Source organism: Helianthus annuus, chromosome 5 (assembly GCF_002127325.2).
Source record: "Helianthus annuus cultivar XRQ/B chromosome 5, HanXRQr2.0-SUNRISE, whole genome shotgun sequence".
NCBI classification, from domain to species: domain Eukaryota; kingdom Viridiplantae; phylum Streptophyta; class Magnoliopsida; order Asterales; family Asteraceae; genus Helianthus; species Helianthus annuus.
The window spans coordinates 49,660,647-49,677,386 of record NC_035437.2 but is presented as its reverse complement, the minus strand read 5'-3'; the positions used below and the strand labels follow the sequence as shown (position 1 = coordinate 49,677,386).

At 37.3% G+C, this 16,740-nt stretch overlaps 1 pseudogene; it reads left to right on the top strand.

Moving 5' to 3' along the window:
• Positions 1 to 84: 84 nt before the first annotated feature.
• Positions 85 to 16,190, top strand: LOC110943015 (annotated as a pseudogene).
• The last annotated feature ends 550 nt before the right edge of the window (positions 16,191 to 16,740 follow it).

Genomic DNA, 16,740 nt, shown 5'->3' with positions numbered 1-16,740 from the left:
TACAGCTGAAATAACATCAATACACTTGTTTCCACCACTTGTATTTGCGAAAAACTTTTCTGATCAACTCGTTCAGGTCTGAAAATGATCCTTCAGAAAGTGAAGAGGATAGATCCAGTAACAGGTGTTGAAGAGACAATTTTGCAGATAAAGAAGCCCAGGGTGATAAAGAATATTCCGTTGCCGAAAATGGAACAGGGTTTTTACAAAGGATTCTTATGTTGGGTATACAGCTGTATGTCTACTGAAGCTGTGATCACATACAAAGTGGAGAATGAATTCATATACATTCACTTGTATGATCCTATGTGGATAGTCGACTACTCAGCAAAAGATATTGAGTGTTTGTTCGTAAACAAGATTGGTTATAAAGCTGAAGACAAAGATCAGGCTTTACAGTTTCAGAAAGTGGCAACAATATGTTTTCAGAAAGGAATCAATTCTGAAAATGCATGGTCGTCTAAGTGGAGAAAGATTGAAAAAGAGGAAGCTCTAAAAGCTGAAAAAGAGAGAAAGGAACGTGAAGAGCTTAGAGGTAAATGGATGAAGATGCAAGTTGAAGAAAAACTGAAAGCTGCTAAAGAAAATGAAAGACTGAAGAGTTTGTTGAAGAGAAAGCCGAAGTAGAGAGAGGAAAAGTTCAAGTCTCTGTGAAAGGAAGTTTTGAAGACAGGCTGACTGAAGACTACGGCAATATCCAAGGGGGAGTTTGTTGGTACACAATGTCTATCGCCTACGTCATCAGTCTAGGTCTTGTCAGTAGCTTGTAATAGGGGTTAAAAATGTAAAAGTTTAATTTTATTTGTGTTTGTACCATTTCGTACGAAATGGATGTGTAATGGCCATATCGCACGAAATGGACTTTGCCATTTCATGCGAAATGGAACATGCCATCTCGTGCGAAATGGAAACCCTATAAATAGGGGTGTTGGGTTTTCCATTTGATACGGTTCGGTGAAAATTGTCACGGAGTGCTGTCAAATTCTCTGCGTGTATTAACGTCTAAAATCAATGGAAAACCAGTTTAAAGTGTATTTCTCTGCTTCTGCTCACATTCTAACACCGATTGTCAGTTACTAGATTGTTTCCGCCTCTCTAGTGACTTAGATTTGACTCAGACCGACTCATTTAGGTCGAATATCGATCCTACAAGTCAATCAATATAATCAACAATATATAGTTTTCGTCAAAATGTCAAAGCATAAACTAATCACTAGTTATAAAATACGATTCAATGGTTCGAGCTCGGTTCACGTAAGTCTAATATTCTAAAAAAATAACGTGAAATACTCACTACGTTAAATTTGTTACCGGGTCTTTTGTTGACCAAGTCGACTTTCGTGGACCGAGTTTGACTCATTTGACTAACTGAGTTGACCGGGTCTAACCCGGGTTGACCCGAACACTGAGTTGACTTTCGTTGACTAAACTTGAATCTTGACCCGAACCGAACTACTCGAACTGGAACCATGACTCGTCGTGAACCAAACTAAAACTCGAACCAAAACGACACCACCACTGCCGTGCCATCACCATCTTCATTATCTCATCAGTCATCATCTGAAAACATCATCGTTATCGGAAACCACACCCCCTCTGCCTGAAACGAGCAGTATCGGCCAAAAAAGAAACATAGATCTTTAATGATCCTGAGGAAAGAAAAGAAAAAAAAGAACTCGTGTGCTTACCGGAGTGAGAAGTCCCACCGCCGTTGGTGTGCGTTAGGTGTGATATGATTTTATTAATATTTTGAGCCGATTTTACGCATTAATCAAGTTTTAAATTTATAAAACACTGTATTCTACTAACACTTAAACACACACATAGGCAAGTGAACCGATCGTGAGCATAGTATAGCGTTGGTAAGATATCGAGGTCGTCCAAGGACACAAGAGCTTTTAGTACCGGTTTATCCTCAACGTCTAATCAATCTAAATTTTTGAGAAAAGATTTGAAATATGAAAATAAAAACTAAAAATGCAGAAATAAAATAAAATAAAAACACATTGGCAAGATGAATCACTTGGATCCGACTCGCCTTTAATGTATCCTTTGATGATTTTCGCACTTTCGGACTTTTTAAGAGATTATCTTAGTTAAAGTAGTAGGCCCCTCTTTTGAAGGTGACGTTATGAGTCAGCAAGGATACAATCCCAAAGGGTGGGAATATTGAAAGATGATTAATTAAGTTATTATTGCGAAAAGTGGTAGGCCCCTCTTTTAAAGGTGACGTTACCCTCGGCTAAGTGGTTTGAGTCAGCAGGGATACAATCCCAAGTAGCCGGTTTAATATATTAATAGTAGTTTACATATGGGGGGTTCAAGCTATTCGCACCCCCGCCATCCAATACCAGTGGGTATTGAAGGAGGTTCTAGTAAGCTTGAACCAGGTCCTTGCAGGATCTATACACTGAACAAGGCAAGAACCTTACTAAACCATTCCCTTAACCCCCGACCAGGAAGCCAACATGCCTCTATATAGACTGTAGAGACATGAATGATGCAATCTTTTACTTTATATAGACAGTAAAGTAACGCCAAGACACCACGGACAAATGATAAAGAAAATTCACCTTTGTCATAAGAAACTAGTTATTAAAGTTATTAATACAAAACCAAATAAAAAGTGCCGAAATATTAAAAATCAAAAGTAATACATAAAAGACTTGTCTTCACCAAGTGATGCAAGAGGCTTAACCAAACATGACCTTTGATTGGTAAGAACTATTACTATCAATCTTGGATCTCGAGACTACTACACACTCTAAAGATGGATGATGGATGATGGTGGTGGGTGTTGGTGTTGTAGTGGTGGTGGATTGGTGGCAAAGTGGGAGAGTAGTGGTTTGCCAAGGGATGCCTTCGAAGTGAACCAAACACTCCTATTTATAGTCTGCACAGAGCTCTGGCCACGGCCCCGTGTCCAGTGGGCACGCCCCCGTGGCCAGCCTTTTCTCTTCCATCATTAATTACAAGTGTCAGCAAAGGGTCCCACACGGCCCCATGGTCAGCATCGTATCTGTACTATCAAAATTTTGCAAGACTCTGCATATCTTTGCGTTGACCACGCCCCGTTTTGAGATGGGCACGCCCCCGTGGTAGGCGTAGAAGCTTCTACAGGTTTGTCTTTTCTGCAGGCACCTGACCACGCCTCCGTGTCCGACTGGGCACAACCCCATGGTCAGTCTTCTGTTGTCTTGTTTTTGCTTTGGGGATGCTGCCGAGGGGTCGGGCATGTCACGTTTATTCCTTTTTTCTGTATTTATGTTGGTTTTGGCTGTATATTTGTTCCTTTTATTCGTTTAAGCTCATTTGGTCCTATAAATTCAAAAGGAAGACAAAAACACACTTTTTCCAACATTAGTACTAAAAAACGGTTAGTTTTATGCCTCATTCGATGTAATTTATATGCTACATTTTGCACACATCAAATACCCCTACACTTGAATCTTTGCTTGTCCTCAAGTAAAACTCCTTAATATGTGGCTTCACACCCAAATGGAAGAGGTAGAAGAGAAGTTTTGGGCTTGTCTTGAGTGTCGAGAATCCAGGATCTTTATTGGGTTTTATTTTCATTTTATTTACAATCCTATTCGTCATGATTTATTTAGAACAATTTATAAGAAAAATTACTTAATTGGGCATAACATGTCTTTTTAAAATTCCATTTATATACAAGTCACATACCATACGGAAGATCACTCAATACTCGACTGAAGATGTATTTTTGTGAAACACTCTAGACCGGCATGGAATTTACTTCCACCATATGCTTGCCAAGAAATCAAACCTCCTCCTGTTTAACTATAAACCTTCGTAAATATCAAGAGGACTTTGGGAAAGGGTTAGTCTTGGGCTAAGGGTAGGTGGCTTTGGTTAGTGGCTAGAAAAAAATGGCGAAAAGCGTAAAAAGCGTCGGTTGTCGTAAAACTTTTTGTTTTTGTGACTTTTACTCAAACTAAGCATATTCAAACAATGTTTCTTTGAGGAACTTGTTTGTTTATTGCAAGACTTTCATTTTTTTTTGATAGGAGACGTCACAAGATAACTGTGACATCTGTGCCTCCACGGCCATCAAACAAATACCAAATCAATGAAATATTGTATTTCATACTTGGGATTTGTATAAATATCTGTATCATTTGCACATATCAACTCTTGTTCGATTTCGAGCTCTAAATCGCTTTCTGGAAAGTTATAAGCAAACTGATGCGCAAACGTAATCAGTTTAATGCAAAAAACACTCCGGGACAGTGACATAGACTTAACATACCATAAATAACCTTTACATAACTTAGAAATAAGTTTTTGGAGGGTTTGGTGTGTCAAAATCAAGTTTTTTCGCTTATAGGGACTAATTTTGAAAAACTGCGAAAGTATGTCGATTTGTACTGTAACGAACATTCCGGAATATGATTATAAGTTAAACATGCCCTAAATATCCTTCACATAGCTTATAAATAGATTTTGAGGTGCTTGGTAGGCAAAAATAAACTTATTTGATCAACAGGGACTAAAAGCGTCAAAAAGTGCATAAGTTTGCATTTTGGCGCATGTCTTACGTTCTGAATATATCCGTAAATCCAAAAATTTATGTAATCATTAAAATATTATATTTTAGTGATTGTCATGATAAAATTCCATTCGTCGCTCAATTTGGATCGTTTTTGCGTTCGTTAAGACTTCCGTCGTAATTACCCGAACAACGCAACCGTATGACCAAACGAACCGACATCTGAGATGTTTTTGAGCATATTTTAAGTTCCCTATACTTTAACTTCATTTTAGAGCTTTGAAATGAGGTTAACGGGGCTTAAAAGTATCAAATATGCATCAAAATACAAGTTTCTGGGCTGCAGGGACTAAAAGTGTAAATCTGCCAAACTTGCTTAGGCAGCCCGCGTAAGCCAAGCTTATTTCTTACGCGGAACGCGAGAGCCCATCAGACAAAAACATTGAATCTGGCTTTCCAGCCTGTTTTTGATGGTTTTAGCAGCTGATTTAGGATACTTTGGGCTAGTTTTGATGGTTTTTAGTGTGCCCCTTGTATTACAATACCATGTGCCCACATGGAGGGTCAAGATCGCAGCACGTTTTGCAAGGAACAATCCTAACGGTTGTGGGTTTTCTATAAATACCCAACTCATTTTCAATTTTTCCTCACAATCTGATTCAAATAGCTCTAAGTTGGGGTCTAGCACTTCATACCTGAGCAATTTGAATCAAGATTTCCTTGCTTGGACCCCTTGTAAGTATTCTTTCGTGCTTTTATGCGTTTTAGCACGAAAGTCAAATAGTGTTTGACTTTCTGCTTTAACCAGTCTTTGGTCAACACAAAGTTCGTTTGAACTTTGCAACTTGAGCGTAATCACGATGGTTATAGTCCTTAGTGACTATACCTACTAATTACCACGTTGATTAGGTGTAGTGACGAGTCATAGTTTCGCTCAAAATGCGCGTTCATGCGTATTTTGCAACCAAACTATTCTTGGGTATCAAAACCCTTTGTTTTGATATCAAAACCTGTTTTCTAACTGAACTAAACATGTTTTAACATGTTTAGCTCGTCACTTTTAGATTAGTGCTTATATAAGGTCGTAAGATAAGCGGTCTAAACAACCACTTAGACTTTCGAACTAGACCCATTTGGTCGATCATTAGGATCCGACCAAACATATTTTGTGACCATAGTTGTATAGGGAGTAACCTTCCGAGGTTATACCTTATGGTCACTTCGTTTAAGTAGTTGTATGATAGGTAGTTTATATGCCTTAGGAAAAATGACCAAAATGCCTTTTTATGCATAATTGGATTTTAAGCATATGTAACATAAAACTTTTGTCACTTAACTGATTATGCAACATATTTAAACATGCATAGGCATATAATACTTGTCATAGGACTAGTTAGACGTCTCGAATGCGCGTTTGCACGAACGACGCGTTAAAGTAGCGTAAGCTACCTAAATGAGTCGTAATGGGTCGTAAGCACTTAGGTTAGGTTTCGATTTAGTATGTATGCTTTGTTAAACCATGTTATATGAGTTCCAATACTCATTTGTTTTACGAAATCTCATCCTATCCGATCTTCCGATTTAGGTCCGGTTTATTTACATAGTTACTTATATATGGTGCCGATTGATTTACATGATCCCTCTAGCTTTGCTTGGTTGTTGTTCAAGACTTCTAAGCATTCTCATGTGAGTACATAGTTCCCCTATTTTACTGTTTTCGATTGTTTTGGGGTGATTCATATGTGTTAAATGATTTCGATGTTTTTAACGATGGTTTCGAAAATGATTAAAATGGTTTATATTAAATTAATAACGATTTCGATAATGTGGATAAACTTGTTGGTTATAATTACATAACGAATAACATTAATTAGTTTTGGCCGAACCGACCAGTATTAGGTTATGGTACCATAGGATCTGACAAATCCCGTTATCAGACTGCACCCATGGTTATGTGTGGGGTTGTGTGGGTAATGACTAAATCTGTGATTGTTAACTTACCCATTGGTGGTTTGTTAATTCGAGTTGACCGAGGGACGAGTTGCGAAGGTTTGAATGTTATCAGCAAGACGACCAAAAGTAGTTTTCACAATTAAAATGAGAATGATTTAAACGACTGAAGCGATTTTAACGAGTTAAACGATTTGGGTAAACAATTGGTTTTTGGTTAGTGTTTAGATAACGGGACGGGTGTAATGTGATGAAAACATGGTAGATACACCGCTGGTACTTCTTATATATAAGTGTTTTCATCATATTACATACCGTGGTGTTATTTAGTTCACTTGGGTAAACGATTTTGAAACTAAGTCACACAATGATGTTTTCTGAATAATACAAACCATACGAGTTTTATTAACGAGTTTTTACGAGATGTTTTACAATTTGATTTAACAAAATAAATGTTTTGGGTTAAGAATCATGGCTACGAGATTTTATAAATTATAACCAACTTGATTTGAGTTGGTTAATTATGTCTCAATACTATACTTTTCAAAACAAGGTTTTTAATTAGGTATTACAACATGTAAACTAGCCATGAATCCGACACTCTCATAAACCTATGTGCCCGCTAGCATTTCTTTGCTGACTTTGTTTTTACATATGTTTCAGGTGTTGTTGCATGATGTTGATTGCTAGGATGCATGCTCATATAGGACTGGACGAGGCCTTAGCGACTTAATAACAATGATAGACTATGTTTAGCTTGTTTATTTAAATTTCAAGACAATGTAAATGTTTAATATTTAATAAAAACGAAACTTTTTGAATCCATGCTTGTGAAACAATGATTCTGTTACAACACTCCCCGACGATTCCACCACTATTTGTTGTTTTACGCGGTCGGGGTGTGACAATAACTGAGCTTTTTACTAAAACAAGGGATTGAAAAGAAAAAGGGTTTTGGTGGGTAATGGGTGTTTGTTTTGTGGGTTTTGAAATGAAAAGGTTTAGGCTCAAAGGGGTTAACTAGGGGGATTTTGGGTAGGTGATAAAAAAATGAAAAATAATGGTGTTGAAAGGAAAATGGGTTAGTCCTAATGCCTCCATCATTTACTTACTTGGGTTTAAGTTGGTAAGGACCGGGAATATATCGTCGTGGCAAGTTCTAGAGTCGTAAGAACCAAGCGGCTATTCAGACAAGAAACAAAAAATGAGCATTTAGTTTAAAGATATATGATTGTATGCTCAATAAAGGCTCAAAACTCACTTTTTGTGGGATTGCGTTTATAATGTGATCAAGTATATATAATCAAATTTTAATTAGATTTGTCATGCCTTTTCATAATTTTCTTATTTGGTTCCTTTTATCACGACGCTATCGGTTGTAAATTTGTAAAAAATATAACCTTTTTAGAATTTGTTATTCCTAAATTAAACCAAGACAAGTAAAAAATGAAAATGTTTGAAAAAATTTGGGGTGATTAGCCTTTCCAATAGAGTTTTGTGTAAGGCTTATTATTAGGACTTGCAAAATTCAAGGTTTTAGCATCCCCCCCCACACACACACACTTAAATTACACTTTGTCCTCAATGTGTCCCAAAAATAAGTTTTTAGGTTGATTGAATGTGTAAAAGGGTGTTGAAAAACAAATTTTCATGTTACTGGGCGTTTGGTCATAACCCCGTGTTGGTCCGGGCACGGCCAACTAGTCAGATTGCAAGTAACAGATTTTAACAGAAGGCTGGCCACGGGGCGTGTTCAACGAGCACGGCCCTGTGGCCAGTTACCTGAACTGGGCAAATTTCTGCAAAGCCTGGGCACGGGGCGTGTTGGGCTGAGCACGGCACCGTGCTGAACTTGCTATAAGGCTGGAAAAGTTGTCAGGAAGCTCTGTTTTCGTGCATGGGGTGTGGTTTTAACGTTCCCTTGGTAACCTGCACCTTTTCGAGTGTGTTTTATTCCTGAAAAGTAAAGCTAAACTAGAAAATATATAAAAGTTACACTGAACTAAAAACTACGGATAGTTTCGCAGAATGCCTCTGTGGTGCGCCACGTTTATAAGGGTCCTTGGCTAGACCTACCTTATCGGGTGGTTCTGGCTTATCTTCATTGATTGTTCAAGATCGACATACCTTTTATAGGCCCCTAATTGAATGGGTAGGTTGTTTTGCTACTGATTGATCAAGGCTTGATGGGTTTTTACAAAAGGTTTGTTAGTGCATGCATCTGTCGACTCCGTCTTGTATCGAGTCTTATTCTAGAGTGATTACATCAGGGCACGTAGATCGAGAAAATAGGAGGATTTATAGATGATTTCGCTTGAAAGTGCAATTGTATGTGATTTCGCTTGAGAGTGTTCAAGCGAAATCAGAAGATGTTAATTCCGCTTGAGTGAGCAAATGTAGAGATTTCGCTTGAATGCTGATTCCGCTTGAGCATGTTCAAGCGGAATCAGAACACTATATATAGGACATAGGTAGTTCGAGCGAAATCAGTTAGATCGATTTGGAATTTGGATACCGAGGTGCTGCTGGTTTTCCTTTTGCGTGTAATCTGTTATATATCAATCAGAAGTGTGTTTAAAGTGAATTGCTAGTTGTTTCTAGGTCAGTTTCTTAGTTTCCGCCTCTGAAACTGATCAAAACTCCTCTTAACAACTCGTTCGGGTCCGTACACGATCCTACAAGTGGTATCAGAGCTCAAGAGGAGGAGTTCTGCCGATTCAGCTGGATATCTTTGTGTTTTCTCTCTTCTACACCTAAATTTCACGGTTAAAATCAGTTCAAGTTTTCACAGTTTGTGTAAAAGTGCATATTATCAAACCCTTGAAAGTTTCACAACAAAATTCAGCTTAAAAGTACTAAAATAGACCTTCGTTCTTATTCCGCTTGGACGGACATTGGTGATTTCACTCGAATATAGCTTATTTCGCTTGAAGATTTTCAAGCGAAACCTGTGATTTCGCTTCAAAGGTGTTGTGATTCCGCTCCAAATCTGTGATTCCGCTTGAAATAGTGGTTCCGCTTCAAAGTAAGTGCCGATTCCGCTCCAAATCATCGTGCTTCCGCTCCAAATTGATTGCTGAGTATTCCGTTTGAAAAAGTCGTTTGGGATTTCGCTTGAAATTGTTCAATTGGTATTCCGCTTGAAAGCAGCGTATGATTCCGCTCCAAAGTGTGTACCCTTTAAAAATCTTATTTCGCTTGAACAGTGTTGTGTTTGGAAAACGTGTTGCCGAAACATGGATTCTGAATTCTATAATGCGTTTGCTACAACCCCGACTACTCCTGCGGACATTGCTAAGAATATGAACATGGAAAACGAAACGGGAACTTTGCAAAAACCCCGAAACTTATGGGAATGGAAGAGTATCATGGATGGAAGAATCGTTTTGAGAATTGGGTTCAGGCAAACCATCTAAGAGCTTGGGAAAGCATTGAAGCAGAATACACCAGACCACAGACTGCTATGAAAGTTGATAAAATTATCTCGGAGTTTTCAGATACTGAGAGAGAGAGTTATAAAGGAGAGAAAATGATGATAAGTCTGTTGCAGCAAGCTATCAAAGAGGATATATTTGTTTTGCTTCAGCATGATGGAAATGCGTTTTCGATTTGGAAAGCTGTAGGATCGTGAAACGACCTAACGAGTCGATCAGAAGAGTGCTCAGACAGAATCAGAGGCGGAATTCATTGATTCTATCTTTGTCTAGCTTGATTTCACTATTAATTGTCTCTTGTATTGATCAGAAAGCTGTTACAGACGCGGAGACACTTCGACGGAGCTTCGCCGTCGGAAATCACAACTGAACTACAACTTGATTCCGCTCGGACTGTCCTATTTATAGACCTTCTGATTCCGCTTGAACATGTCTCAAGCGGAATCTCAACATTTACTTTGAGCGGAATCATAACAAACTAACTCGAGCGGAATCAGGACAATCGAGATTTCGCTTGAAATGACACTATGTCATTTCGAGCGAAATCACTCCTAATTTCCACTATCTCGATTTTCGTTCATTGATTTATCAGATCTAATCTAAGACTCGAACGAAGATGAAGTCGACAGACAACTGCACCAACAGACTCCCCCTTGAATGTTGACGGAATCTTCAGTGAGAGTCTTCAACATTACGACATCTCAATCTTGATCGGTCTTCTTCAGGAATTTTTCTTGGAATCATGTACCCGGATCTTTCTCTGGCTCTAACTCTCGTCAGACTCCCCCTTTCACCATGCTGGGATCGCTGTCTGGAATTAGCTATCACCTCGAGATCAATTCCTGGCTTTATCTCTTGATTAAGCTCTCCACAGGTTCTGAATTACATTCTGGCTTTCCGTAGCAACAGGATCAGAAACCTTTCTATCACCTACACACATCTCAAACACTTATAAACAAATTTTCTCATTTGAAAGTTTATTAAAAATTTGAAACATTCTAAATTCTGATTCAATTTAATGAATCATCTAAACATTTCAAAATTTTCAATTCAAACACTCTTATCTAAACCATTAGTTCATCATGTTTAGCCTTTGAATTTTAAAAATCAGCTCTTCATCATCAGCTGTCGAAAATCATTTTGGATTTTTCAAAATATGTAAACTGAACAGAAATTTAAATGCAAAAATGATATATGTACAAACATTATTTTTTGTGAGTTTGCGAAAAAGGATCATATCAGTTTTGAGACATATCACTAGCACCGTTAAGCTTTAAACATTTTCAATTCTAAACAATTCACATAGATTGACGATATTGTTGTCCACCTAAACTCAATCTAAAACTTTCGAAATGCTTACCGATACATTAAGGTATATTAATTATGCACTAAGTTCTTATGGACCCCACAATCTTAGCATATCCCCTCATCATGTAATACACTAACTCAAGTAATGCCTTTAAACTTTAATCAACTGTGATTTGTGCAAAAACAACTCAGAATGTTTAAACATTAACAATCAGGTTGATACTTTCGTATACGCAGAGAAAGTCCAATGTTTAAACAAAACAAGAAAAACAAAACAGTTGAAGTTGTTTAGGCTTTAACCACCAGTTCGATACCCCCGTATATGTAGAGGTGATCCAAAGCTTAAACGAAACACCAAAGAAAATAAAGCAGAACGTTTAGGCACTAACATCCAGGTCGATACTCACGTATACGCAAAGGATGTCCAATGCTTAAACAAAATAAAGAAAAAAAAACAAGTTTAAGTCTTTGCAAAAGAAATACACAATCACAGTGTCATTTTCAGCAAAGTTGTGAAAGCTCTCAAACTTAACCAGTTTTTATGCTTTTTGGCATTCAACGATTACTGAGCAGGCACACAATCAAGAAGGACAAAACTAAGTACTATGCTTTCAATCATGTTTTCCACTAGAACCAGGCTTTTTCATTTATGTTTGTATCGTTATCGCAAATCTACTAATCTAGCTGAGCCTATCGTCACATCTTTAGTGAGATCATTTATCGCTTTTGGCATTACATTTATTTAGCATGCTGTGATAGTCCACTGATTTTCTATCATTTCCTCTTGTATCAACAAAACTCATTTTTTAATTTTTCAATGTTTTTAACTTTTTCAAATTTTCAAATTTTTTAAATTTTTACTCCCCCTAAAATCAAAATATATTTCAATTTTGATTTTCTGGGAAAATTTGAAATAACCTGTACAAACTTGACAACTTGATGAGAATCACTTCAATTCTCCATCCATATGGCATAAACAATCAGAACTCCCCCTTATAACAAACTATTCTCCCATTGTGATTTCAAAACACTTAAGTTTGTTTTAATCAAAATAGTTTTTCCAGAAAATTAGTTTGTTTACCAACCACTTAGTAGGTTCGGGGTCACTTCATCACTTTGCTTTCCTCAAACACATGAAAGATTAATCATTTCCGGTTTTAAACCCGAGGACAAAATCCTTTCCAGATATTCTCTTGCCTTCTTCCTCTTCTTCCCCAGTCTGTCTTTCTGCCCTTGTGAAAGCTTAACTTTCTTTTCTTAAACTTTCTGTTCTTGAACTTTCTGTTCTTGAACTTTCTGTTCTTGAACTTTTGGTTCTTGAACTTTCTGTTCTTTGGGCTTAACACTGACGGGTTTCTTTGCCATTTTCTGAGATTCAACCCTCGATATTCTCTTTGATCTCATTGGGTAATCTCTGGCAATGTGACCTTTGATATGGCATTCAAAGCATCTTTTCATCTCATAACTCCAACTCTGGCAGTTAACAGCAATGTGTCCTTTTACACCACAAGTGTAACACACTCTGTTATCGTACCGTTCACAACTTTCACACCAAACGCTCAGATCATAGCATTGTCTGGCTTTGTGGTAGTCATCACTCCTCCTGAAAACTGGATTTGGCTTTGAAGCACTGTGGTCAAACCTGCACCACTCATCACCAACTATTTTTGAGTTTTGATTTTTCATTTTTTGTGGTTTTTGATTGCGATTGGATGATTGATCTGATGAAATTTTATTTTCTTTTTGAACATTTTTCAAATTTTTCTCTTTTTGTTTTTGTTCCACTTTCTTCTTCAAAGGTTTTTGCTTAGAGCATTCTCCCTTTTCAGTCGATTGTAAAACAGTTTTCTGAAATTTTTCTTTTAATTTCAAAAATAATTTCTTTTTTTCAATTTTTTCATTTTAATCATCAGATTTTTCATCGTAATCTTCAACTATGACTTTATCATAGTTTGTGACATTGTCACTTATTGGAACAGAATTGATCGGTTTTGGACAAGGATGATTCAAAAACTCTGATGAAGTCACAAAACCTTTCAATTTCTTTTCAAGCTCATCAATTTTAGCTCTTGAATTCTCAGCTTCATTTTCAAGCTGAGATAACTCTTTCAAGATGAGACTTGAATGTCTTTTCATTTTCTATTTTAATGTTTTCAAGAACAGATTTTTCATTTTCCAAAACTTTTATCTGTTCTTGAAATTTTGTTTCATTTGCTTTCAAATTTTTGTATTCAAGCTTTATCCAGAAATCTTCATTTTCTGAAGATTTCTTTTTGCTTTCAAAAACTTTTTCTTTCTCTTTCAACACCTTGTTTTCTAATGTCAAACTGTTCAAATCACTTAACAGTTTAACATTTCCAGATTTAAGCTTTTCACACATTTCCTGCAAAACAAGAATCTGTTTATCATCAGATTGCTTCTCATCTTTCAACCTATTGATTTCCAATGTCAAACTTTCCGCATCCTTCAAGAGTTTGTCATGGTCAGCTTCAAGTTTATCATATTTAGAGCACACTGATTCAGAACTTGAAGATCCAATCTTCACAGATTCTTCATTCTTTTGAACTTGCTTTGTCTCTGTCCTTGTCAAAAATATGCCTGCACAAAGAGTTTTAACAAAGTCAAGAGGATTCAAATTGTTATTAATGTAACATCCCCTCTTATAGTCATATCTCATGATCCTTTGTGCAGCAAAGCATATCAAAAATTCTTCTATCTATTTCAGTAATTACATCCAAATTTACTTTATCTAGATTCCCCAAATTCAATTCATTTAGATTCCCTTTGATTTTATCTATCAACTTTTTCTTCTTATCAAAATTTTCATAACAATGCTTTTGAAGTTTATTGATAAAATCAGATGGATGTAATTTTGAAAATTTGGACTTTTGTTTTATATTTCTCAATACATCATCCCATTCAGCAGGTAATGCATTTGCAAGCTTTGCTACCTTTTCAGCATCTGTCAACTTTATCTCATACGTTTTTAATTTGTCTATTAAGTAATCAAATCTTTTTTTCATTTCTTCAATTGTTTCATTCTTATGACACGTAAAACTTTTAAGTCTCAACGTCCAAATATGTTTATCATCTTGTTCATATATAACTCCCTCTATGCCAACCATAACCATGATTTAAACTTTCAATAAAATCATTTTCCTTTTCATCAAACATGATTGCTATTTTTCATACCAATCTCAACAAATTTTTACACAAAAGATCACAAACACACTTCAACCGAAATAACAACTTGAAACTGAATAAACTAATTTCGCTTGAAATGTTTCAAGCAAGATTAGTTTTCAAGCGAGATAATCGTTTTGAAGCGGAATCACATATATTAGATTTCAAGCGAAATCAGCTGAAATATGTTTTCAAGCGAAAACAGTGAATTTCAGGCGGAATCAAAATGATGATTCAAGCGGAATCACCAGCTCAAGCGGAATCAGATTACACTCAAGCGGAATCACCTATTTCGCTTGAAATGACTTCAGTTTTCAAACGGAATCAGAATTTTTCAAGCAGAATACCTAATTTCGCTTGAAATTTCAAGCGGAATCACAAATGACTCGTTCAAGCGGAATAAGGTTTTTGGTTGATTTTTGTCTGTTTTAGGCCGAATTTTTATCTCAAACTTTCAAGGGTTTGTTAAAATACTATTTTACACAATATATCAAAAACTCAGACCATTTTCACTGTGAAAACTTGATTAATTGTGAAAAGAAGGTGTAGAAATCTGAATTTTCCAGCGAAAACGAGCTAAACGGTAAGAACTCTTCCTCCTGAGCTCTGATACCACTTGTAGGATCGTGAAACGACCTAATGAGTCAATCAGAAGAGTGCTCAGACAGAATCAGAGGCGGAATTCATTGATTCTCTCTTTGTTTAGCTTGATTTCACTATTAATTGTCTCTTGTATTGATCAGAAAGCCGTTACAGACGCAGAGACACTTCGACGGAGCTTCGCCGTCGGAAATCACAACTGAACTACAACTTGATTCCGCTCGGACTGTCCGATTTATAGACCTTCTAATTCCGCTTGAACATGTCTCAAGCGGAATCTCAACATTTACTTTGAGCGGAATCATAACAAACTAACTTGAGCGGAATCAGGACGGACGGTGGCGGTGAGAAGATTTTCGTGTCGGTTCAGCTTCGGCCGTTGAATGGGAGGGAGATTGTTACAAATGATGTGTCTGATTTTGAGTGTTTTGATAATAATACTATTGTTTACAAGAATGGGAACCTTAGTGTGCTTGAGAGATCCATGTATCCATCTGCTATACATTTGATAGGGTTTTTGGTTGTGATTGCTCTACAAGACAGGTGTACCAGGATGGCGCGAAAGATGTCGTGCTATCGGTTGTCGGTGGTATCAATGCGAGTATTTTTGTGTATGGGCAAACGAGCAGTGGGATGACATTTACAATCACTGGAATCACTGAGTACACTTTAGCAGATATATATGATTATGTACAAAAGCACCCTGATCGGGACTTCCATTTGAAATTCTCAGCCATGGAGATATATAATGAATCTGTCTGAGATCTTCTTAGCACCGATGGTTATCCGCTCAGACTTTTAGATGATCCAGAGAGAGGAACGATTGTTGAAAATCTCACCGAGAAAAGTGTTAGGGAATGGGACCATGTAATGGAGCTGCTTTCCGTCTGTGAAGCTCAGAGACAAATCGGAGAAACATCACTAAATGAAACAAGCTCCAGATCACATCAAATCATTAGACTGACAATCGAAAGTTCACCCAACAACTATCTAGGCAGGGACAGCGCAAGTACGCTTGTTTCAACTGTGAACTTAGTTGATCTTGTTGGAAGTGAACGCGCATCCCAGTCACTAACCGCGGGTACACGGTTAAAAGAGGGATGCACATAAACCACAGCCTACTAACACTGGGAACCGTAATTCGAAAGCTAAGCAAAGGAAGAAAGCGGGTGCGAGAAAGAGGATTGTTTCTCCTAAAATAAAAAAGGTTACTCCCAAGATCAAGAAGCCTACAAAGATTATTCTAAAGAAGAAACCGTCCCAAGAACCGAGTAAACCACCATCACCACCACCTGCTCTGATACCACTTGTAGGATCGTGAAACGACCTAACGAGTCGAACAGACGAGTGCTCAGACAGAATCAGAGGCGGAATTCATTGACTCTGTCTAATCTAAGACTCGAACGAAGATGAAGTCGACATACAACTGCACCAACAAAAGCACTTGAGAAGAAATTTGAAGGAAGAACAGAAATGCTTCAGATTAAAGCAGCGTTGCTGAAAAAGGAGTTTGAGTTGTTTACTAGAATGCCTGGTGAGACTACAAAGACTCTCATTGAGAGATACTGCCATCTTGTGCACACCATGTCTCAGTTGAAGATTACTAAAACTCCAGCAGAATGGGTTGAAAAGCTTGCTGACGCGTTACCACAAAAGGAATGGGGTACATACCTCATGATTCTGAAGAATTCTGGATAGTTTAGCAGATTATCGATTGGACAGTTTATTGAAAAGCTGGAGGCACAGGATCTT